Here is a 24027-nt window from a genome sequence, read left to right on the forward strand (position 1 = left end):
GCCCTTGAGAAAGTGGTGGTGAGTTGCTTTCTTAACCCGCTGCATGCCATGTGATATAGCTACTCTCGCAATGACATTAGGGAGGGAATTCCAGGATTTTGACTTGTTTTAAGCATTTATATGTACTTTATCATGAAATGCTGACAAGGTCAACAAGGAAATATAAGGATTCAAAAAGATTTATGGTCCTCATGAAGAAATGGTTAGGACTGGTAGACAGACCCTCAATAATTTGCCCAGAACTGCGTGCTGTGTGTTTGTTTGTCGGCCTTTTTCTAAAGCAGTTGATTCAAACAGTCTGATTGTAAAATTCTTTTCCGTACAAATGTTTGCTTTAAAATAAATAGAAGTAAAGAGAAGAATCCGTCTAGAATTAGATTTGATTTGTGTGTGGCTTTGAGAGTGATCTTGTCGTGAGTATGCTGTGAGATTACCCCAGAGACTCTGATATGCTAAAGTAATAGACTTTTGGAGACTGGCAACAACTGTTCTGCTTCTGTGCCACCACAAAAAATCAAATCTGTCTTGTTTAGAAATACTTGGAGGCGTCCTGTTGCTGTGCATCTGATTTGAAAACTGAAACATGCAAAAACATACTCTTAGCATTACCCTGAAAGATTCAACATAAAGTAATTTAACAGATTTCTTCTATTGTCTAGAATATCTTCTGAAATATTTGGTTTGTAAATGGGTAAGTCACAAAATTGTATCAGTGATGATGGGAACTGCAGATGCTGCAGAATCAGAGACAACCAAGTGTGGAGCTGGATGGACACCGAAGGCCAAGCAGCATTTTGACATTTTGACACATCCAGCATTGCTCAAGTGATTACCCACTGCAGTTTAGACACAACTTTATGAGCAGGCTTGTCATGAAAGACCAATTTAATCATCTAATAAGCAGTATGTTCTGGCTGAAATACTAAAATGATGAAAATCTTTGCAATTAGACAACTGTTTTACATTTTGCATTATGCATAGAAACGGACAAACAAGACGGTTGTGTTCTGAGGAGGGGTCACCCGACCCAAAACGTGAACTCTGATTTTTGTTCACAGATGCTGCCAGACCTGCTGAGCTTGTCCAGCAACTTCTGTTTTTGGTGTCATCTGATTTTCTTATTTTGTTTTGTCATGTTGATTCTTTGGAGCACATGTTTTTGAAGTTGAGCCTTCCTTCAGAAACGTCTCATTTGTTTTCACCAGCCATTTGCTGTGTTTGCCAGCAGTAAAGCCAAAATTTCTTTAATTTATTTCTTGTGAAGCATGCCTTCAACAACCTGAGTTTACCTTAGGGGTGTGCTGCACTTTTCCTCCAGGCTTGGCATTTTTCCCTGTATCCGAGTGCAGTTATCAAGTGCATTCCCATGAGAGCAGTTTAATCATGGCTTTTCTTATTTTGAATTTGCTGTTGTTTTGGGTGTATAGTTTGGCAGTCTGTCATTTGGTTGTTGTTCTGCTTTGGTTGGAAGGTTAAACTGATTACCTATAGCTGCTGTATTTGAGTTAGTATTTCTTTACCATTGAATCCATTGTACTTCTGAAATTTGACACAAATAGAATATAATTTCACTTTGTGACTTTGCTGTTAACACAGTACATGGAGGAAAGTATTGGCCAGACAATGCTGAGAGGATGTAGAGAATCTACAAACAATTGTCATAAGGGTTACGAATGTGATAACTCTAGCTGGCGTATGCCAGTTGAATTTCTTGTGTTAAATTGCTAGATTATGTTTTGGGGATATAATTCTGAAAATAATATCTTGCTGTATGGAAAAGAATATCCTTGAACACTGGTAGGTCAGTTGGAAGGCCAAGAAACACTGGGATTCCTGAAAGTAGAAGGAGAGAGAAAAATCAAAGCATTAATGAACCTGGCCCGAAGTCCATAATTGCCAGTGATACATCAGAGAATTTGTTGGTTACCTGGCTGCTGATGCACTAAAGCAGTAACACACAATAATGACGTAATAAAAAAACATTCAAAAATGAGACAGCATTGAAATACATTGAAATGAGACAGCATTTAATCTGCTCCCATTGTGATGAAAGTGTCTCGTCGATTTGTAACAAAATAGTTCCAGGTTGAATTAATAATCAGGGGCTACATTGTATCAACTCAACGTAAGAGTAGTTTGTCTGTGGGACCTTGGGATAGTAACGATAAAGATCACTCTTGTCTATGGTTCCTGATTTCTACTGGTATGTGCTGTGGCAATCTATCAGTTCAGAGATGAAAAGTGCAGAGCAAGGGAAGGAGATGCAGAAAGTAGTTCGTTCTTTCAATAAAATACTTTCCATTTCGCTTTGTTGAGAATGCAGTCTTCACTTTTGCAAGTGGCTTTAATAGCGTGTATTTCAGGTGTTGAGGGAGCCAAGGGATTTTATTTGTGATGTGCTGGTAATTGTTACGAGGAAATTATATTCTGGGAATATCTTGGTAATACAAATTGGAAACAGGTTAACTTTCAAATAAAGATCCAAAAAGATCCTCTGGTTGCTGGTTTGTTTCTGACTCAAAGGACATGTCTTTAAGGGCGGCATGGTGGTGCAGTGGTTAGCACCGCTGCCTCTTGGCACCAGGGACCCGGGTTTGATTCCAGACTTGGGTGACGGTCTGTGTGGAGTTTGCAAGTTCTCCCTGTGTCTGTGTGAGTTTTCTCCGGGTGCTCGGTTTACTCCAACTGTCCAAAGATGTGCGGGTTAGGTGGACTGGCCATGCTAAATTGCCCATCGTGTCCAGGGATGTGTAGATTAGGTGTGTTATAGGGGGATGGGTCTGGGTGGGATGTTCCAAGGATCCAACTGAACATTTTGGACCGAAGGGCCTGTCTCCACATTGTAAGGATTCTAAAACTTAAAGTTCATTACACTTAACCAAGGTCGGAGTAAAATACTGGAAATGATTGTGAGGAGTGAGGGTCGAACAGCTAATCTAATTAACATTGGCCAACATGTAGGTTTGGAAGGGGCAGTCTGGCTGACGAACCACTTTGAACTTTTAGAGGAAATCATGTTCCAGGTAGACTGTGGGAATTCCAAGATGCAGAAATAGGAGAAGGTCATTTGGATCTATGAGTCTGCTTCGCAATTCATTTAGATCATTACCTGATTTGACATATATCTAGACTTTAAAAAAGAAACTTCAGCAAAGTTCCATGTAACAGAGCTATTGAAGCTCATTGTGGGAGAATTAAAACAAAACACAGGAATGGATTAAAACTGGCTGAAGCGGTGAGTTTTCAGTTGAGAAGTGGTATCAAGATTGAGACTGGTAAGAGTACTTGCTGTGGCGTCCGAGGATCATGTTAGGATCTTGCCTATTTGTAGTTACCACCAACAACATGGACTCAGGGGTTTAATGAACTGGCCAAATTTTCTAACAGTGACAAACTGGTGGAGGGAAGGGTTTGACTAAATCTGAGATCAGATTTTTGAAAAATATGTCTACCACTTCAATGCACCACCTTTCTCCCTGACCAACATCTCTGTCTCCGGCTTGCTGCAGTGTCCTAGTGAAGCCCAGTGCAAGCTGGAGGAACAACACCTCATTTTGTGCTTGGGGACCCTCCAGCCCTCCGGACTCAATATTGAGTTGAATAATTTTTGGGCCGAAACTCTCCCATGTCCCAGCCTCCCCCACCCCACACACCAGGCCTTGTTACCACGTAGCCTCCCCCGACACACCCGCTATTGTTGATGACTAACAGTCCCCATTAACAACTATTCACCCTCCCAGCCTGATCATTAGCAAATCCTAAATCTGTCCAACTGTCTTTCTCTTTGGGCTCCACCCTGTTGATTGCTCCTGACCCCACCCACCTCCCCATTTTCTACCTATACAAACTGACGTTTTCCCAGCCACCATTCAGTTTTTCAAAACTAAAGTGCATGTTTAGGCCTGTACATTGGCATGTAAGTGAACCTGCTTCCATTTTCTCAGCTAATTCCATTTAGGAATCTATTTACATTGGGAGTTGGCCATAAGTTTTCAACTCGGAAATGTTTTTAGATTGCCCAGGGCAATTAATGTGCAGTTCATTGCAAAGTCAGAGAGTATTGAATTCAATGGATGGAGAGGAAGAGGCTTTCGTATGGAGGGATGATTATACAGTCAAAAGTATCTCATCAAAACAGGTTGGATTTGATGAAGGAACCCCGCCCACGGCCGACGCCAACGTAACCCCGCCCACGGCCGACGCCGATGGAACCCCGCCCACGGTTGACGACCTCATCGCTCTGCCCACAACCTCCACAGCCAGCAACCCCAGAGGAGACAGCCACACTGAACCCTGCCGCATCTTCACCATCCCCCCAGACCTCCCACTGACTGAGGACGAATGGTCAGTCCTTAATAAGGGCCTCACCTTTGTCCCCCTACAACCACACATCAACGAATACCAGTCACGATTGGACATAGAGCAGTTTTTCCGCCGTCTTCGCCTCCATGCCTACTTGTTCAACCGGGAACCTAACCCTCCCTCCACTGACCCCTTCACCCGCTTCCAACACAAGTCCTCCTCCTGGACACCACCCCCAGGCCTCCTACCCTCCCTCGACCTCTTCATCTCTAACTGCCGTCGAGACATTAACCGCCTCAACCTCTCCACCCCTCTCACCCACTCCAACCTCTCCCCTGCAGAACGGGCAGCCCTCCGCTCCAACCCCAACCCCACGATCAAACCTGCAGACAAGGGTGGCGCAACGGTAGTATGGCGCACTGACCTCTACATCGCCGAGGCCAGACGCCAACTCTCCGACACCACCTCCTACCGCCCCTCGATCATGACCCCACACCCGAGCACCAAACCATCATCTCCAACACCATTCATGACCTCATGACCTCATCACCTCAGGGGACCTCCCACCCATAGCCTCCAACCTCATTGTTCCCCAACCCTGCACGGCCCGTTTCTATCTCCTTCCCAAAATCCACAAACCTGCCTGCCCTGGTCGACCCATCGTCTCAGCCTGCTCCTGCCCCACCGAACTCATTTCCACCTATCTGGACTCCATTTTCTCCCCTTTGGTCCAGGAACTCCCTACCTACGTCCGTGACACCACCCACGCCCTCCACCTCCTCCAGGACTTCCAATTCCCTGGCCCCCAACACCTCATATTCACCATGCATGTCCAGTCCCTATACACCTGCATTCCGCATGCAGATGGCCTCCAGGCCCTCCGCTTCTTCCTGTCCCGCAGGCCCGACCAGTCCCCCTCCACCGACACCCTCATCGGCCTAGCCGAACTCGTCCTCACCCTCAACAACTTCTCTTTTGACTCCTCCCACTTCCTACAGACTAAGGGGGTGGCCATGGGCACCCGCATGGGCCTCAGCTATGCCTGCCTCTTTGTAGGTTACGTGGACCAGTCCCTCTTCCGCACCTACACAGGCCCCAAATCCCACCTCTTCCTCCGGTACATTGATGACTGTATCGGCGCCGCCTCTTGCTCCCCAGAGGAGCTCGAACAGTTTATCCACTTCACCAACACCTTCCACCCCAACCTTCAGTTCACCTGGGCCATCTCCAGCACATCCCTCACCTTCCTGGATCTCTCAGTCTCCATCTCAGGCAACCAGCTTGTAACTGATGTCCATTTCAAGCCCACTGACTCCCACAGCTACCTAGAATAGACCTCCTCCCACCCACCCTCCTGCAAAAATTCCATCCCCTATTCCCAATTCCTCCGCCTCCACCGCATCTGCTCCCACGATGAGGCATTCCACTCCTGCACATCCTAGATGTCCAAGTTCTTCAAGGACCGCAGCTTTCCCCCCACAGTGATCGAGAACGCCCTTGACCGCGTCTCCCGTATTTCCCGCAACACATCCCTCACACCCTGCCTCCGCCACAACCGCCCAAAGAGGATCCCCCTCGTTCTCACACACCACCCCACCAACCTCCGGATACAACGCATCATCCTCCGACACTTGCGCCATCTACAATCCGACCCCACCACCCAAGACATTTTTCCATCCCCACCCCTGTCTGCTTTCCGGAGAGACCACTCTCTCCGTGACTCCCTTGTTCGCTCCACACTCTCCTCCAACCCCACCACACCCAGCACCTTCCCCTGCAACCGCACGAAATGCTACACTTGCCCCCACACCCCCTCCCTCACCCCTATCCCAGGCCCCATGATGACATTCCACATGAAACAGAGGTTCGCCTGCACATCTGCCAATGTGGTATACTGCATCCACTGTACCCGGTGTGGCTACCTCTACATTGGGGAAACCAAGCGGAGGCTTGGAGACCGCTTTGCAGAACACGTCCGCTCAGTTCGCAACGAACAACTGCACCTCCCAGTTGCAAACCATTTCCACTCCCCCTCCCATTCTCTTGATGACATGTCCATCATGGGCCTCCTGCAGTGCCACAATGATGCCACCCGAAGGTTGCAGGAACAGCAACTCATATTCCGCCTGGGAACCCTGCAGCCTAATGGTATCAATGTGGACTTCACAAGCTTCAAAATCTCCCCTTCCCCCACCGCATCCCTAAACCAGCCCAGTTCTTCCCCTCCCCCCACTGCACCACACAACCAGCCCAGCTCTTCCGCTCCACCCACTGCATCCCAAAACCAGTCCAACCTGTCTCTGCCTCCCTAACCTGTTCTTCCTCTCACCCATCCCTTCCACCCACCCCAAACCGCACCCCCATCTACCTACTAACCTCATCCCACCTCCTTGACCTGTCCATCTTCCCTGGACTGACCTATCCCCTCCCCACCTCCCCACCTATACTCTCTCCACCTATCTTCTTTTCTCTCCATCTTCGGTCCGCCTCCCCCTCTCTCCCTATTTATTCCAGTTCCCTCACCCCCATCCCCCTCTCTGATGAAGGGTCTAGGCCCGAAACGTCAGCTTTTGTGCTCCTGAGATGCTGCTTGGCCTGCTGTGTTCATCCAGCCTCACATTTTATTATCTTGGATTCTCCAGCATCTGCAGTTCCTATTATCTCTGAAAGTACAAAATCCCGCTGTTTTTGTTCTCAATTCATGGTTTAATTTTGCAATCAGTGTCGTAAGCAGCAGATTAGTTCAGTCCTTGTGAAATTGAAGGCAATGCAACACTTTAATTGGTCACTTTTTAACATGGTCGGTTCTCAGACTGAGGAAATGGTGAATGTTGTTGATCTTTAATGCAATATAATGGAGGAGAGAAAAATCTGGACTACAGAGCCCACAGGAAGAAAATTATAATCTGTCAGTGCTGCCTCCATTAGAACAATGCCAAGTTAATCCCCATCCCCATATCGAACAATAGAAGTTTCCTGCATATCAGAACATACCCATTGAGTGGGGAACTGATGAATAATGCAGGAGCACCATCGGATTGAAATACTTTTATTCTCAGGATTTCAGAACGTGCTGGGATTTTTATTGCAAGCAATACTTGTGATGGAATATTCTTTTAATGTCAAAGTGCTGCAACAGTTTGGAAGAACCAATATTAAATGGATATTATTGCAGATAATATATGTGAATGAAATAAAATTGTTTGCTTAAGGTATTTTGTAATTCTAATTGAATGTCGCATTTTTGCATCTCAGTTGTCTTCTGTTTCTTATTTTTACAGAGCAGGTATTGTCCTGGTCACTTGTAATGCTGCCAATTCAAGATTAACTACATGGATGGTCTCTATCGGTTGCTTAATCACCAATGTCAGTTTGCAATCCTGAATCCAATATTGTCACTTCATCTTTCAGTTCTGTTGATAAGCAAAGTTTGAGATCAACAGCTTTCAGTTTACTATCTGGAAGTCAATCAGTGCAGATTTTGATGGTAAACCAGCGTTCTGTATGTAAAACTGCCTTGTTTAATTAGATTAGTTAGTTGAGATTCATTTTCGTGAAATGAATCCTAACTAAGCTTCATCTCTTCCTCATTCTGAACACATGCTATGTCATGCAATGGCTATTCAATTTTGCATTGGTGCCGGTTCAAACCATGTGTATTCCAACTACGGATTGATACAGATGAAATAGTACCATTTCCTTGTTAGTACCATTCTCGCCGTACAGTGTTTTGGCATTTCATTACGTTTCTGTGTACAGTTCTGAACCAGCCCCCTTGCCCCTGAGCTTGCCAAATGTCTCAATGTTGTCATGACATTGTCAAAGAATTCATTTCTTGGTAGATTCAGAGATAAATTAATGTAACCTAGTATGTGTTAATGCCTCTGCTGTAATCGGGCGAAATACTCAGGCCATTGTCTTAATTTTTCTCTCTTGTATTTATGTTGACCATGCCATTTGCTCCACTTACTGGGATTGGACTTGTTACAGAAGTGCTGAACGTCAACTTGCCAAATACAATTGGCTAAACAGTATGAGGCCAATCAGTCTCTTGAAACACTTTTGCTGTGCAATCAACATTCCAACATTATTTGACAATGAAAAATTACATACGTGCTTCAGAAGATTAGATTTGAAACAGAGATTTGTGAATATGAATGGAGCTATATATGTCTCCATCTCGGGCACCAACCTCAAGTCCACCTGGACTATCTCCAACACCTCCCTCACCTTCCTGGACCCCTCTATCTCCATCTCGGGCAACCACCTCGAAACTGATATCCATTTCAAGCCCACCGACTCCCACAGCGACCTAGGATACACCTCCTCCCACCCACCTTCCTGCAAAAATTACATCCCCTATTCCCAATTCCTTTGCCTTCGCCACATCTGCTCCCAGGACGAGGCATTCCATTCCCGTACACCTCGGATGTCCTCATTTTTCAAGGACCGCAACTCCCCCCAACCCATCCCACACCCCCGCAACCCCTCGCAGTGGTCAAGAACGCCCTCGACCGTGTCTCTCTCATTTCCTGTGACTCAACTCTCACACCCCGTCCCCGCAATAACCACCAAAAGAGAACCCCCTCATCCTCACATACCACCCTCCCAACCTCTGCCTACAATGTATCATCCTCTGACATTTCCACCATCTGCAATCTGACCTCACCACCAAAGACATTTTTCCTCCGACCATTGTCTACTTTCTGGAGAGACCACTCTCTCCATGACTCCCATGTCCGCTCCACACTCCCTTCCAACCCCACCACGCCCGGCATTTTCCCTGCAACCACAGGAAGTGCAACACGTGCCCCCACACCTCCTCCCTCACCCCCATCCAGGACCCAAGAAGACTTTCCACATCAAGCAGATGTTCAACTGCATATCTACCAATGTGGTATACTGCATCCGCTGGACCCATTGTGGACTCCTCAACATCGGGGAAACCAAGGAGAGACTTAGGTGTTCTGCAAAGCAGTCCCTATGCTCGGTTCACAACAAACAACTGCGCCTCCGAGTCGTGAACAATTTCAACTTCCCCTCCTATTCCTTAGACGACATGTCCATCCTGGGCCCCCTGCAGTGCCACAACAATGCCACCCGAAGGTTGCAGGAACAGCAACTCATATTCTGCTTGGGAACCCTGCAGCCCAAAGGTATCAATGCGGATTTCACAAGCTTCAAAATCTCCCCTCCCCCTACTGCATCCCAAAACAAGCCCAACTCGTCCCCGCCTCCCTCACCTGTTCTTCCTCTCACCTACCCCTTCCTCCCACCTCAAGCCACACCCCCATTTCCTACCTACTAACCTCACCTCTTGACCTGTCTGTCTTCCCCGGACTGACCTATCCCCTCCCTCCCTCGCCAACCTAACCTATCCCCTCCCTCCCTCCCCAACCTAACCTATCCCCTCCCTCCCTCCCCAACCTAACCTATCCCTTCCCTCCCTCCCCAACCTAACCTATCCCTTCCCTCCCGCCCCCCCCTCCCCTCCCTCTCCCCCTCCCCCCCCCTCCCTCTCCCCCTCCTCCCCCCCCTCTCCCCCTCCCCCCCCACCGCCCCCTCCCCCCCCTCCCCCCCGACCTCCCCCTCCCTCCCCCCCCACCTCCCCCTCCCCACCTCCCCCTCCCTCCCTCCCTCCCCCCCTCCCCCTCCCTCCCTCCCTCCCCCCACCTCCCCCTCCCTCCCTCCCTCCCCCCACCTCCCCCTCCCTCCCCCCACCTCCCCCTCCCTCCCTCCCCCTCCCCCTCCCTCCCTCCCCCCCACCTCCCCCTCCCTCCCCCCCTCCCCTCTCCCCCCTTCCCCCCCTCCCTCCACGTCCCCCTCCCTCCCTCCCTCCCCTCCCCCTCCCTCCCCCCCCTTCCCCCCCTCCCTCCCCCCGTTCCCCCCCTCCCTCCCCCCCTCCCCCCCCTTCCTCCCCCCCTTCCCTCCCCCCCTTCCTTCCCCCCCTCCCTCCCCACCCCTTCCCCCCTCCCTCCCCCCCGCCTTCCCTCCCTCCCCCCTCCCTCCCTCCCTCCCCCCCTCCCCCTCCCCCCCACCTCCCCCCCTCCCCCTCCCCCCACCACCTCCCCCTCCCTCCCTCCCCCCCTCCCCCTCCCTCCCTCCCCCCCTCCCCCTCCCTCCCTCCCCCCACCTCCCCCTCCCTCCCTCCGCCCCCACCTCCCCCCCCCTCCCCCCCCACCTCCCCCTCCCTCCCTCCCCCCCCACCTCCCCCTCCCTCCCTCCCCCCCCACCTCCCCCTCACTCCCTCCCCCCCACCTCCCCCTCCCCCCCCCACCTCACCCTCCCCCCCCACCTCCCCCTCCCTCCCTCCCCCCCCACCTCCCCCTCCCTCCCTCCCCCCCTTCCCCCCCTCCCTCCCCCCTCCCTCCCCCCCCTTCCTCCCCCCCCATCCTCCCCCCCTCCCTCCCCCCCTTCCTTCCCCCCCTCCCTCCCCCCCCTTCCTCCCCCCCTCCCTCCCCCCCTTCCTTCCCCCCTCCCTCCCCCCCCTTCCTCCCTCCCTCCCCCCACCTCCCCCTCCCTCCCTCCCTCCCCCCACCTCCCCTTCCCTCCCTCCCCCCCACCTCCCCCACCCTCCCTCCCTCCCCCCACCTCCCCCCACCTCCCCCCCTCCCCCCCACCTCCCCCTCCCTCCCTCCCCCCCCCCTCCCCCCCCTCCCTCCCTCCCCCCCTCCCCCCCTTCCCCCCCTCCCCCCCTCCCTCCCCCCCTCCCCCACCTTCCTCCCCCCCTTCCCTCCCCCCCCTTCCCTCCCCCCCTTCCCCCCCTCCCTCCCCCCCCGCCTTCCCTCCCTCCCCCCCTCCCCCTCCCCCCCCACCTCCCCCCCTCCCCCGCCCCCCCCCACCTCCCCCTCCCTCCCCCCCCTCCCCCTCCCTCCCTCCCTCCCCCTCCCTCCCCCCCCTCCCTCCCTCACCCCCCCACCTACCCCTCCCTCCCTCCCCCCCCCCACCTCCCCCTCCCTCCCTCCCCCCCACCTCCCTCCCCCCCCACCTCCCCCTCCCCCCCACCTCCCCCTCCCTCCCTCCCCCCCCCACCTCCCCCTCCCTCCCTCCCCCCCCCACCTCCCTCCCCCCCCACCTCCCCCTCCCTCCCTCCCCCCCCACCTCCCCCTCCCTCCCTCCCCCCCCACCTCCCTCCCCCCCCACCTCCCCCTCCCTCCCTCCCCCACCACCTCACCCTCCCCCCCCACCTCCCCCTCCCTCCCTCCCCCCCCACCTCCCCCTCCCTCCCCCCCCACCTCCCCCTCCCTCCCTCCCCCCCACCTCCCCCTCCCTCCCTCCCCCCCACCTCCCCCTCCCCCCCCACCTCCCCCTCCCTCCCCTCCCCCCCCACCTCTCCCTCCCCCCCACCTCCCCCTCCCCCCCCACCTCCCCCTCCCTCCCCCTCCCTCCCTCCCCCCCCTTCCCCCCCTCCCTCCCCCCCTCCCTCCCCCCCCTTCCTCCCCCCCCTTCCTCCCCCCCTCCCTCCCCCTCTTCCTTCCCCCCTCCCTCCCCCCCCTTCCTCCCCCCCTCCCTCCCCCCCCACCTCCCCCCCTCCCTCCCCCCCTCCCTCCCCCCCTCCCCCCCTCCCCACCCACCTCCCCCTCCCTCCCTCCCTCCCTCCCCCCCACCTCCCCCTCCCCCCCCTCCCTCCCTCCCCCCCACCTCCCCCTCCCCCCCCACCTCCCCCTCCCTCCCTCCCCCCCACCTCCCCCTCCCTCCCTCCCCCCCCTCCCCCTCCCTCCCTCCCCCCCCACCTCCCCCTCCCCCCCCCCACCTCCCCCTCCCTCCCTCCCCCCCCACCTCCCCCCCCACCCTCCCCCTCCTCCCCCTCCCTCCCTCCCCCCCCACCTCCCCCCCTCCCCCCCCTTCCCCCCTCCCTCCCCCCGTTCCCCCCCTCCCTCCCCCCCTCCCCCCCTTCCTCCCCCCCCTTCCCTCCCCCCCTTCCCTCCCCCCCCCTTCCCCCCCTCCCTCCCCCCCTTCCCCCCCTCCCTCCCCACCCCTTCCCCCCTCCCTCCCCCCCGCCTTCCCTCCCTCCCCCCCCTCCCCCTCCCCTCCCCCCCCTCCCTCCCCCCCTCCCCCCATCCCCCCCACCCCTCCCCCCCTCCTTCCCCCCCCCTCCCCCCCTACCCTCCCTCCCTCCCCCCTCCCTCCAACCCCCCCTCCTCCCCCCTCCTCCTCCCTCCCCCTCCACCCCCCTCCTCCCACCCCCTCCCCCTCGCCCTCCCCTCCCCCCCACCTCCCCCACCCTCCCCCTCCCCCCACCTCCCCTCCCCTCCCTCCCCCCCTCCCCCTCCCTCCCTCCCCCACCTCCCCCACCCTCCCTCCCCCACCTCCCCTCCCTCCCCTCCCCCCACCATCCCCCCCTCCCCCCCCACCTCCCCCTCCCTCCCTCCACCCCCACCTCCCCCTCACTCCCTCCCCCCCACCTCCCCCACCCCCCCCCCACCTCACCCCCCCCCCCTCCCCTCCCCCTCCCCCCACCTCCCCCCCCTCCTCCCTCCCCCCCCTTCCCCCCTCCCTCCCCCCCTCCTCCCCCCCTCCTCCCCCCCCTTCCTCCCCCCCTCCCCCCCCCCTTCCTTCCCCCCTCCCTCCCCCCCTTCCTTCCCCCTCCCTCCCCCCCTTCCTTCCCCCCTCCCTCCCCCCCCTTCCTCCCCCCCCTCCCTCCCCCCCCACCTCCCCCCCCACCTCCCCACCTCCCCCTCCTCCCCCCCACCTCCCCCTCCCTCCTCCCTCCCTCCCCCCCCACCTCCCCCTCCCTCCCTCCCCCCCTCCCTTCCCCCCCCTTCCTCCCCCCCTTCCTCCCCCCTCCCTCCCCCCCCCTTCCTTCCCCCCTCCCTCCCCCCCCTTCCTCCCTCCCTCCCCCACCTCCCCCTCCCTCCCTCCCTCCCCCCCACCTCCCCCTCCTCCTCCCCCCCCCACCTCCCCCCTCCCTCCCTCCACCCCCTCCCTTCCCCCCCTTCCTCCCCCCCTTCCTCCCCCCCTCCCTCCCCCCCTTCCTCCCCCTCCCTCCCCCCCCCTCCTCCCTCCTCCCCCACCTCCCTCCCTCCCTCCCCCCCACCTCCCTCCCCCCCCACCTCCACCTCCCTCCCTCCCCCACCACCTCACCCTCCCCCCCCCACCTCCCCCTCCCTCCCTCCCCCCCCACCTCCCCCTCCCTCCCTCCCCCCCCACCTCCCCCTCCCCCCCACCTCCCCCTCCCCCCCCACCTCCCCCTCCTCCCTCCCCCCCCACCTCCCCCTCCCTCCCTCCCCCCCCACCTCCCCCTCCCCCCCACCTCCCCCTCCCTCCCTCCCCCCCCACCTCCCCCTCCCTCCCCCTCCCTCCCTCCCCCCCCTTCCCCCCCTCCCTCCCCCGCCTTCCTCCCCCCCCCTTCCTCCCCCCCTCCCTCCCCCTCTTCTTCCCCCCTCCCTCCCCCCCTTCCTCCCCCTCCCTCCCCCCCCACCTTCCCCCCCCTCCCTCCCCCCCCACCTTCCCCCTCCCTCCCCCCCCTCCCTCCCCCCCTCCCCCCCCACCTCCCCCCCTCCCCACCCACCTCCCCCTCCCTCCCTCCCTCCCTCCCCCCCACCTCCCCCTCCCCCCCACCTCCCCCTCCCTCCCTCCCCCCCCTCCCCCTCCCTCCCTCCCCCCCCTCCCCCTCCCTCCCTCCCCCCCCACCTCCCCCTCCCCCCCCACCTCCCCCTCCCTCCCTCCCCCCCCACCTCCCCCTCCTCCCCCTCCCTCCCTCCCCCCCCCACCTCCCCCCCTCCCCCCCTTCCCCCCCTCCTCCCCCCGTCTCCCCCCCTTCCTCCCCCCTTCCCTCCCCCCCTCCCTCCCCCCCTTCCCCCCTCCCTCCCCCCCTTCCCCCCCTCCCTCCCACCCCTTCCCCCTCCCTCCCCCCCGCCTTCCCTCCCTCCCCCCCTCCCTCCCCTCCCTCCCCCCCTCCCCCTCCCCCCCACCTCCCCCCCTCCCCCTCCCCCACCACCTCCCCCTCCCTCCCCCCCCACCTCCCCCTCCCTCCCTCCCCCCCTCCCCTCCCTCCCTCCCCCACCTCCCCCTCCCTCCCTCCCCCCCCACCTCCCCCCCCCTCCCCCCACCTCCCCTCCCTCCCCCCCACCTCCCCCTCCCTCCCTCCCCCCCCCCACCTCCCCCTCCCTCCCTCCCCCCACCTCCCCCTCCCCCCCCCACCTCACCCTCCCCCCCCACCTCCCCCTCCTCCCTCCCCCCCCACCTCCCCCTCCCTCCCTCCCCCCCCTTCCCCCCCTCCCTCCCCCCTCCCTCCCCCCCTTCCTCCCCCCTCCCTCCCCCCCTTCCTCCCCCCCTTCCTCCCCCCCTCCCTCCCCCCCTTCCTTCCCCCCTCCCTCCCCCCCCTTCCTCCCCCCTCCCTCCCCCCCCACCTCCCCCCCCACCTCCCCACCTCCCCTCCCTCCCCCCCACCTCCCCCTCCCTCCCTCCCTCCCCCCCACCTCCCCCTCCCTCCCTCCCCCCCCACCTCCCCCTCCCTCCCTCCCCCCCTCCTTCCCCCCCTTCCTCCCCCCCCTTCCTCCCCCCCTCCCTCCCCCCCTTCCTTCCCCCCTCCCTCCCCCTCCTTCCTCCCTCCCTCCCCCCACCTCCCCCTCCCTCCCTCCCTCCCCCACCTCCCCTTCCCTCCCTCCCCCCCACCTCCCCACCCTCCCTCCCTCCCCCCACCTCCCCCCACCTCCCCCCTCCCCCCACCTCCCCCTCCCTCCCTCCCCCCCCTCCCCCCCCTCCCTCCCTCCCCCCCTCCCCCCCTTCCCCCCCTTCCCCCCCTCCGTCCCCCCCTTCCCCCCTCCCTCCCCCCCTCCCCCACCTTCCTCCCCCCCTTCCCTCCCCCCCCTTCCCTCCCCCCCTTCCCCCCTCCCTCCCCCCTTCCCCCCCTCCCTCCCCCCCCGCCTTCCCTCCCTCCCCCCCTCCCCCTCCCCCCCCACCTCCCCCCCTCCCCCTCCCCCCCCACCTCCCCCTCCCCCCCCACCTCCCCCCCTCCCCCTCCCCCCCCACCTCCCCCTCCCTCCCCCCCCTCCCCCTCCCTCCCTCCCTCCCCCTCCCTCCCCCCCCTCCCTCCCTCACCCCCCCTCCCTCCCCCCCCTCCCTCCCTCACCCCCCACCTACCCCTCCCTCCCTCCCCCCCACCACCTCCCCCTCCCTCCCTCCCCCCCCACCTCCCCCTCCCTCCCTCCCCCCCCACCTCCCCCTCCCCCCCCACCTCCCCCTCCCTCCCTCCCCCCCCACCTCCCCCTCCCTCCCTCCCCCCCACCTCCCTCCCCCCGCACCTCCCCTCCCTCCCTCCCCCACCACCTCACCCTCCCCCCCCACCTCCCCCTCCCTCCCTCCCCCCCACCTCCCCCTCCCTCCCTCCCCCCCCACCTCCCCCTCCCCCCCTCCCCCCCCACCTCTCCCTCCCTCCCCCCCTCCCCCTCCCTCCCTCCCCCCACCTCCCCCTCCCTCCCTCCCCCCCCACCTCCCCCCCCTCCCCCCCCACCTCCCCCCCCCTCCCTCCCCCCCCACCTCCTCTCCCTCCCTCCCCCCCCCACCTCCCCCTCCCTCCCCTCCCCCCCCACCTCCCCCTCCCTCCCTCCCCCCCACCTCCCCTCCCCCCCACCTCACCCTCCCCCCCACCTCCCCCTCCCTCCCTCCCCCCCCACCTCCCCCTCCCTCCCTCCCCCCCTTCCCCCCCTCCCTCCCCCCTCCCTCCCCCCTCCCTCCCCCCCCTTCCTCCCCCCCCTTCCTCCCCCCCTCCCTCCCCCCCTTCCTTCCCCCCTCCCTCCCTCCCCCCCCCACCTCCCCCCCACCTCCCCACCTCCCCCTCCCTCCCCCCCACCTCCCCCTCCCTCCCTCCCTCCCCCCACCTCCCCCTCCCTCCCTCCCCCCCCACCTCCCCCTCCCTCCCTCCCCCCCTCCCTTCCCCCCCTTCCTCCCCCCCTTCCTCCCCCCTCCCTCCCCCCCTTCCTTCCCCCCTCCCTCCCCCCCCTTCCTCCCTCCCTCCCCCACCTCCCCCTCCCTCCCTCCCTCCCCCCACCTCCCCTTCCCTCCCTCCCCCCACCTCCCCCACCCTCCCTCCCTCCCCCCACCTCCCCCCACCTCCCCCCCTCCCCCCACCTCCCCCTCCCTCCCTCCCCCCCCTCCCCCCCTCCCTCCCTCCCCCCCTCCCCCCCCTTCCCCCCCTCCCCCCCTCCCCCCCTTCCTCCCCTCCCTCCCCCCCTCCCTCCCCCCCCTTCCTCCCCCCCTTCCTCCCCCCCCTTCCCTCCCCCCCCTTCCCCCCCTCCCTCCCCCCCCTTCCCCCCTCCCTCCCCCCCTTCCCCCCTCCCTCCCCCCCCGCCTTCCCTCCCTCCCCCCCTCCCCCTCCCCCCCCACCTCCCCCCCTCCCCCTCCCCCCCACCTCCCCCTCCCTCCCCCCCTCCCCCTCCCTCCCTCCCTCCCCCTCCCTCCCCCCCTCCCTCCCTCACCCCCCCACCTACCCCTCCCTCCCTCCCTCCCCCCCCACCTCCCCCTCCCCCCCCACCTCCCCCTCCCTCCCTCCCCCCCCTCCTCCCCCTCCCTCCCTCCCCCCCCACCTCCCCCTCCCCCCCCACCTCCCCCTCCCTCCTCCCCCCCCACCTCCCCCTCCCTCCCTCCCCCCCTCCCCCCCCACCTCCCCCTCCCTCCTCCCCCCCCACCTCCCTCCCCCCCCACCTCCCCCTCCTCCCTCCCCCACCCCTCACCCTCCCCCCCCACCTCCCCTCCCTCCCTCCCCCCCCACCTCCCCCTCCCTCCCCCCCCACCTCCCCCTCCCTCCCTCCCCCCCCACCTCCCCTCCCTCCCCCCCCACCTCCCCCTCCCTCCCTCCCCCACCCCTCACCCTCCCCCCCCACCTCCCCTCCCTCCCTCCCCCCCCACCTCCCCCTCCCTCCCCCCCCACCTCCCCCTCCCTCCCTCCCCCCCCACCTCCCCCTCCTCCCTCCCCCCCACCTCCCCCTCCCCCCCCCACCTCCCCCTCCCTCCCTCCCCCCCCTTTCCCTCCTCCCTCCCCCCCTCCCTCCCCCCCCCTTCCTCCCCCCCCTTCCTCCCCCCCTCCCTCCCCCTCTTCCTTCCCCCCTCCCTCCCCCCCCTTCCTCCCCCCCTCCCTCCCCCCCCACCTCCCCCCTCCCTCCCCCCCTCCCTCCCCCCCTCCCCACCCACCTCCCCCTCCCTCCCTCCCTCCCTCCCCCCCACCTCCCCCTCCCCCCCCACCTCCCCCTCCCTCCCTCCCCCCCCACCTCCCCCTCCCTCCCTCCCCCCCCTCCCCCTCCCTCCCTCCCCCCCACCTCCCCTCCCCCCCCCCACCTCCCCCTCCCTCCCTCCCCCCCCACCTCCCCCCCCACCTCCCCCTCCTCCCCCTCCCTCCCTCCCCCCCACCTCCCTCCCTCCCCCCCACCTCCCCCTCCATCCCTCCCTCCCCCCCCTCCCTCCCTCCCTCCCCCCCCTTCCTCCCCCCCTCCCTCCCCCCCCTTCCTCCCCCCCCTTCCTCCCCCCCTCCTCCCCCCCTTCCTCCCCGCCTCCCCCCCTCCCCCCCTCCCTCCCTCCCTCCCCCCCCCACCTCCCCCTCCCTCCCTCCCACCACCTCCCCCTCCCTCCCTCCTCCCCCCACCTCCCCCCACCTCCCCCCCTCCCCCCACCTCCCCCTCCCTCCCTCCCCCCTCCCCCTCCCTCCCCTCCCCCCCCTCCCCCTCCCTCCCCTCTCCCCTCCCCCTCCCTCCCCTCCCCCCCCTCCCTCCCTCCCCCCACCTCCCCCTCCCTCCCTCCCCCCACCTCCCCCTCCCTCCCTCCCTCCCCCCACCTCCCCTTCCCTCCCTCCCCCCACCTCCCCCTCCCTCCCTCCCTCCCCCCACCTCCCCCCACCTCCCCCCTTCCCCCACCTCCCCTCCCTCCCTCCCCCCCCTCCCCCCCTACCTTCCCCCCCTCCCCCCCCCTCCCTCCCTCCCCCCCTCCTCCCCCCCCTCCCTCCCCCGTTCCCCCCCTCACTCCCCCCTTCCCTCCCCCCCTTCCTCCCCCCCTTCCCTCCCCCCCTTCCCTCCCCCCCCTTCCCCCCCCCCCTTCCCCCCCTCCCTCCCCCCCCTTCCCCCCCTCCCTCCCCACCCCTTCCCCCCTCCCTCCCCCCCCGCCTTCCCTCCCTCCCCCCCTCCCCCTCCCCCTCCCCCCACCACCTCCCCCTCCCTCCCCCCCCACCTCCCCCTCCCTCCCTCCCCCCCTCCCCCTCCCTCCCTCCCCCCCTCCCCCTCCCTCCCTCCCCCCACCTCCCCTCCCTCCCTCCCCCCCCACCTCCCCCCCCCTCCCCCCCCACCTCCCCCTCCCTCCCTCCCCCCCCCACCTCCCCTCCCTCCCTCCCCCCCCACCTCCCCCTCCCTCCCTCCCCCCCACCTCCCCCTCCCCCCCCCACCTCACCCTTCCCCCCCACCTCCCCTCCCTCCCTCCCCCCCCACCTCCCCCTCCCTCCCTCCCCCCCCACCTCCCCCTCCCTCCCTCCCCCCCCACCTCCCCCTCCCTCCCTCCCCCCCCTTCCCCCCCTCCCTCCCCCCCCCTCCCCCCCCTTCTCCCCCCCTTCCTCCCCCCCTCCCTCCCCCCCTTCCTTCCCCCCTCCCTCCCCCCCCCTTCCTCCCCCCCTCCCTCCCCCCCCCTTCCTCCCTCCCCCCCCCACCTCCCCCCCCACCTCCCCACCTCCCCCTCCCTCCCCCCCACCTCCCCCTCCCTCCCTCCCTCCCCCCCACCTCCCCCTCCCTCCCTCCCCCCCCCCCACCTCCCCCTCCCTCCCTCCCCCCCCACCTCCCCCTCCCTCCCTCCCCCCCTCCCTTCCCCCCCTTCCTCCCCCCCCTTCCTCCCCCCCCTCCCTCCCCCCTTCCTTCCCCCTCCCTCCCCCCCTTCCTCCCTCCCTCCCCCAACCTCCCCCTCCCTCCCTCCCTCCCCCCACCTCCCCTTCCTCCCTCCCCCCACCTCCCCCACCCTCCCTCCCTCCCCCCACCTCCCCCCACCTCCCCCCCTCCCCCCACCTCCCCCTCCCTCCCTCCCCCCCTCCCCCTCCCCCCCTCCCCCCCTTCCCCCCTCCCCCCCTCCCCCCCTTCCCCCCCTCCCTCCCCCCCTTCCCCCCCTCCCTCCCCCCTCCCCCACCTTCCTCCCCCCCTTCCTCCCCCCCCTTCCCTCCCCCCCCCCCCTTCCCCCCTCCCTCCCCCCCCGCCTTCCCTCCCTCCCCCCCTCCCCCTCCCCCCCCACCTCCCCCCCTCCCCCTCCCCCCCCACCTCCCCCCTCCCTCCCCTCCCTCCCCCTCCCTCCCCCTCCCTCCCCCCCCTCCCTCCCTCACCCCCCCACCTACCCCTCCCTCCCTCCCCCCCCCCACCTCCCCCTCCCTCCCTCCCCCCCCACCTCCCTCCCCCCCCACCTCCCCCTCCCCCCCCCACCTCCCCCTCCCTCCCTCCCCCCCACCTCCCCCTCCCCCCCCACCTCCCCCTCCCTCCCTCCCCCCCCACCTCCCCCTCCCTCCCTCCCCCCCCACCTCCCTCCCCCCCCACCTCCCCCTCCCTCCCTCCCCCACCACCTCACCCTCCCCCCCCACCTCCCCCTCCCTCCCTCCCCCCCACCTCCCCCTCCCTCCCCCCCCCCCACCTCCCCCTCCCTCCCTCCCCCACCTCCCCCTCCCTCCCTCCCCCCCCACCTCCCCCTCCCCCCCCACCTCCCCCTCCCTCCCTCCCCCCACCTCCCCCTCCCTCCCTCCCCCCCCACCTCCCCCTCCCCCCCACCTCCCCCTCCCTCCCTCCCCCCTCCCTCCCTCCCCCCCCACCTCCCCCTCCCTCCCCCTCCCTCCCTCCCCCCCTTCCCCCCCTCCCTCCCCCCCTCCCTCCCCCCCCTTCCTCCCCCCCCTTCCTCCCCCCTCCCTCCCCCTCTTCCTTCCCCCCTCCCTCCCCCCCCTTCCTCCCCCCCTCCCTCCCCCCCCCACCTCCCCCCCTCCCTCCCCCCCTCCCTCCCCCCCTCCCCCCCCACCTCCCCCCCTCCCCACCCACCTCCCCCTCCCTCCCTCCCTCCCTCCCCCCCACCTCCCCCTCCCCCCCCACCTCCCCCTCCCTCCCTCCCCCCCCACCCTCCCCCTCCCTCCCTCCCCCCCCTCCCCCTCCCTCCCTCCCCCCCCACCTCCCACTCCCCCCCCCACCTCCCCCTCCCTCCCTCCCCCCCCACCTCCCCCCCCACCTCCCCCTCCTCCCCCTCCCTCCCTCCCCCCCCACCTCCCTCCCTCCCTCCCTCCCCCCCCTTCCTCCCCCCCCTCCCTCCCCCCCTCCCTCCCCCCCTTCCTCCCCGCCTCCCCCCCTCCCCCCCTCCCTCCCTCCCTCCCCCCCACCTCCCCCTCCCTCCCTCCCCCCCCCACCTCCCTCCCCCCCCCAACCTCCCCCCCCACCTCCCCCCCCCCGCCATGTGGCAATTGAGCCCTCTGTTGGAGGGGATCACTCTGCATCACAAACCAACCGTTCAGCCAACTGAATTTGAATAGAGTTTAGGATTGGAGAGCAATCCATGCAATTGTATTTTTTTTAATGAATGTTTCTCACTGGCAAACTTTTAAAAACCAGCTCAGCCATACAGGCGAGATCAGTTCCTGATCTCAGCTGAATTTTTTGATCTCAGGTGGGTCAGCATTAGGAGTTCAGTGATTGGAATGAATTCTCATGAATTTAGCGAGAGAGATATTACACGTGAATAGATCAATGTTTTGAAAAGCGGATGAGATATGAGCAAAAGTTTTTAATTGATGTGGAAGACCAGCCACAATCATCATCAACGGTGGAGCAGGCTTGAGCGGCCATGCAACATTGTGCTGCCGCTATTTGACTTGTTCTGTGAAGAGGAAGGAAAATGGTCAAAGTTTCAAAAATGCTGAAGACCACATCATTCTACAACCTCAAAATTTGATTGTGTTCAGCATATTATCACTACTGGTACCCTTAAATCCTGGTCTATCATCTCAGCAACTCTACTCTGCCCAAAAGCTGGTTACTTGTGAAATTTTGAAGAATCTTCCCAAGTCTGAAAATCATTTTTTCTTTTTGTAGAATCAGAGTTGGCGTGTGGAAGGAGGTCTCCTGGCATTTCATAGCTCTTTGAAATAACTCCCCAATTCGTCCCCCTCTGCTGTGCACTGACTTCAACCACTTTCTAATCTCTTTAATGGATGGGAACTTTTGAAGGCATCCGGAATGAGTATTAATGATCCCAGAATACCACTGAGCCTTATTAAGTTGTTAGTTCTGATGATCAAGAGCTTGATCAAAGAGGATTCTTTTAAAAAGTGCCTTAAAAGAGGAAAGGTACAGAGGCTAAGAGGTGGAGGAAGTCTCTTCTTGGGTTTGAAGCCTACACAATTAAATGTTTGGCAACCAGTAGTGGGCCATTTAAAATCAAGAGTGGGCAAGAGGGCTTAATTAGATGAGTGCAGATATCCTGAAGTATGGTTGGACTGGTGGAGATTACCAAAATAGCGATAGGCAGAGCCAAGGAACAATTTGGAAACAAAAATGAGAATTTAATAAAATTACTGTTAATACTATCAGCTAGGTAGCAAGTACAGAGAATAGGATTTGGTTCAAGATGAGACTCGGGCAGTGGAGTTTTAGACGACCTCAAGTGTTCAATGGGCAAATGTGGAACTCTAGCAGGGAATGCATTGGACTTGTCACGTCCGGAAGTGAAGTAGTTCTAGTTGAAGGTTTCACTGCTAATGAGGCAAGACAAGAGACAGCTTTAGGGATTGCATGAATGTGTGGTCGGACGTTCATCATGGGATAAACAAGATGCCAAGGTTGTGCTGAGACAAGCGTAACATTACATTGTTGCCAAGGGGGAGTAATGCAGTCAGTAGGTAGTGAATAGAGATTGGTGTGGGGACCACAAGCAGTGGTCTTCCCAGTTTTAAATTGTTGTCTCTACATAGTTCCGCAACTTTATGTTCTGTTCAAAGAGCATGACTGACGAGAACGCAGAAGTTAGCCATTTGTTTACTTGTCAATATATCTTGATTTTTCCACCATCTTCTCCAATTATGAACACAACATGTGCAGTGTACTAAGTGAACCATTCAAACCTTAAAAGGAAATGTTAAAATTGTGGAATAGAAAGTTAAATTTATTTTATTGAAAATTTAAATAAATTACATGAAGGTTTGACCAAGACTGAAAGGAATTAGATGGAACACCAGATGAATAAAACAAGCAGTAGTAAGGTGGTATTAGCTGGATGTTCCTGAAGAAAGAGAACACAGCCAACCTTTCTTCCATCAGGGAGATTAATTGTGTGGTGTCAGACACATTCGATTAAATCATTCCTTCTGTCTTTACTGTCTGACTGTACTATGGTTGTAATATTTCCTTTTTTAAAGGCTCAAGGTTCGACATACTTCTCATTTTATAAATTTTAAGAAGCTGGCTAATTATCAAGTCATGGTAGGATTGAAAACACATTCTATAACTGTTTGAAGTCAGAAGTCACATGACACCAGCTTGTCATCCAACAGGTTCATTTGAAATCTCACAAGCTTTTGGAGTGCGCCCCTCCATCAGGTGCAGTTAGTGAGATGACCACACAGACACACAGCTTATAAGCAGAGAGATCAAAAGATCATAGAATTGGCCTGAGTGGAGTGTCAGATAATAACTCTATGCAGGCGTCCAAGAGTGTTATAGGCAAGGAGAGTGTTTATACAGTCAATATCAGTGCTGTGCTGTCATGATAATCTGGCAGCGCAACAGGCATGTACAAAAGGTGACATCTCAGGTCAGACTCTGACTTGTAGTTGAGAGGCTTGTGTTCAGAATCTGTCTCAGAGTTTTAACCTTTATTTCAAAAGCAGGAATTTACAAGATGCCACACTGACTGACTGTAACTACAAGTTGTGTGCTTTTTCAACAAAATATCTGCAAATAAACAAACATCCTGGATGAAGACTTATTATCTGACACTCCACTCTCACCAGTTGTATGATCTTTTGATCTGTCTGCTTATAAATTGTGTGTCTGTGTGTTTTCCTCTCTGACCGCACGTGATGAAGGGACTGCATTCCAAAAGCTTGTGTGATTTCAAATAAACCTGTCAGATTATAACCTGATGCCATGTGACTTCTGACTTTGTCCATCCTAGTCCAACACCAGCACCTCCACATTATAAGTGTTTGGAACCAAGTCAGTGCAACAGGCATAGGTCGAACATTTGACTTTGGAAGGATGCCTCGTGTCGACAAATTCATTAATAACAAAGGATTTCTCCATTATGCCATCTTTCGTAACATGCTGCGTCTCACAGTCATAATGAAAGGATGCCCACTTCAATTTAGCAGCGCCAAGAACAGTTATGGACATTTTTAGCATGGGAGGAGGCCATTCAGCCTATTTTATCTGTACCAGCTCTCTCCCAGAGCAGCAAAATTAATCCTTTTCTCAAACTCATGCCACATATTTCACAGGATTGAAATATATAGGTACATAGTTAAGAGATTTTAACATCAAGTGAGCAGTTCTCGCACTTCACCTTGTCACTAAAAATTGAAAACGTGACTTACAAAGAGTGAGTCTTTATTTTGTTCTGTTGTGATGATGAAGAAGATGCAAGACAAAGTGTTGGAACTGGCCTCTGGAACTTAGAAACTTTTAAATGTGTTTATAAAATGAATTCTGTGCGCATTTACTAAAAGCAGTTTTATGGAAGGAAAAGGTACTAAAGAAGATTTGGTGTATTGCACTTGATGCTATTATACTCCAACCTGTG

General features: G+C 61.0%; 1 protein-coding gene across 6 annotated transcripts in view; it reads left to right on the plus strand.

Annotated features, from left to right (window-relative positions):
• Positions 1-24027, plus strand: part of LOC132209282 (dystrophin-related protein 2-like) — a 157336-nt gene that overhangs the window by 85445 nt on the left and 47864 nt on the right. The window contains exons 10-11 of one of the 6 annotated variants that reach the window (XR_009445381.1): positions 7584-7789; positions 8293-8989. The exons of 4 other annotated variants lie outside the window; for them this stretch is intronic. The gene's annotated coding sequence lies outside the window, so the exon portion shown is untranslated. One more of the 6 variants, XR_009445380.1, reaches the window with a different exon arrangement.

This window comes from Stegostoma tigrinum, unplaced genomic scaffold, assembly GCF_030684315.1.
Source record: "Stegostoma tigrinum isolate sSteTig4 unplaced genomic scaffold, sSteTig4.hap1 scaffold_80, whole genome shotgun sequence".
Classification (NCBI taxonomy): domain Eukaryota; kingdom Metazoa; phylum Chordata; class Chondrichthyes; order Orectolobiformes; family Stegostomatidae; genus Stegostoma; species Stegostoma tigrinum.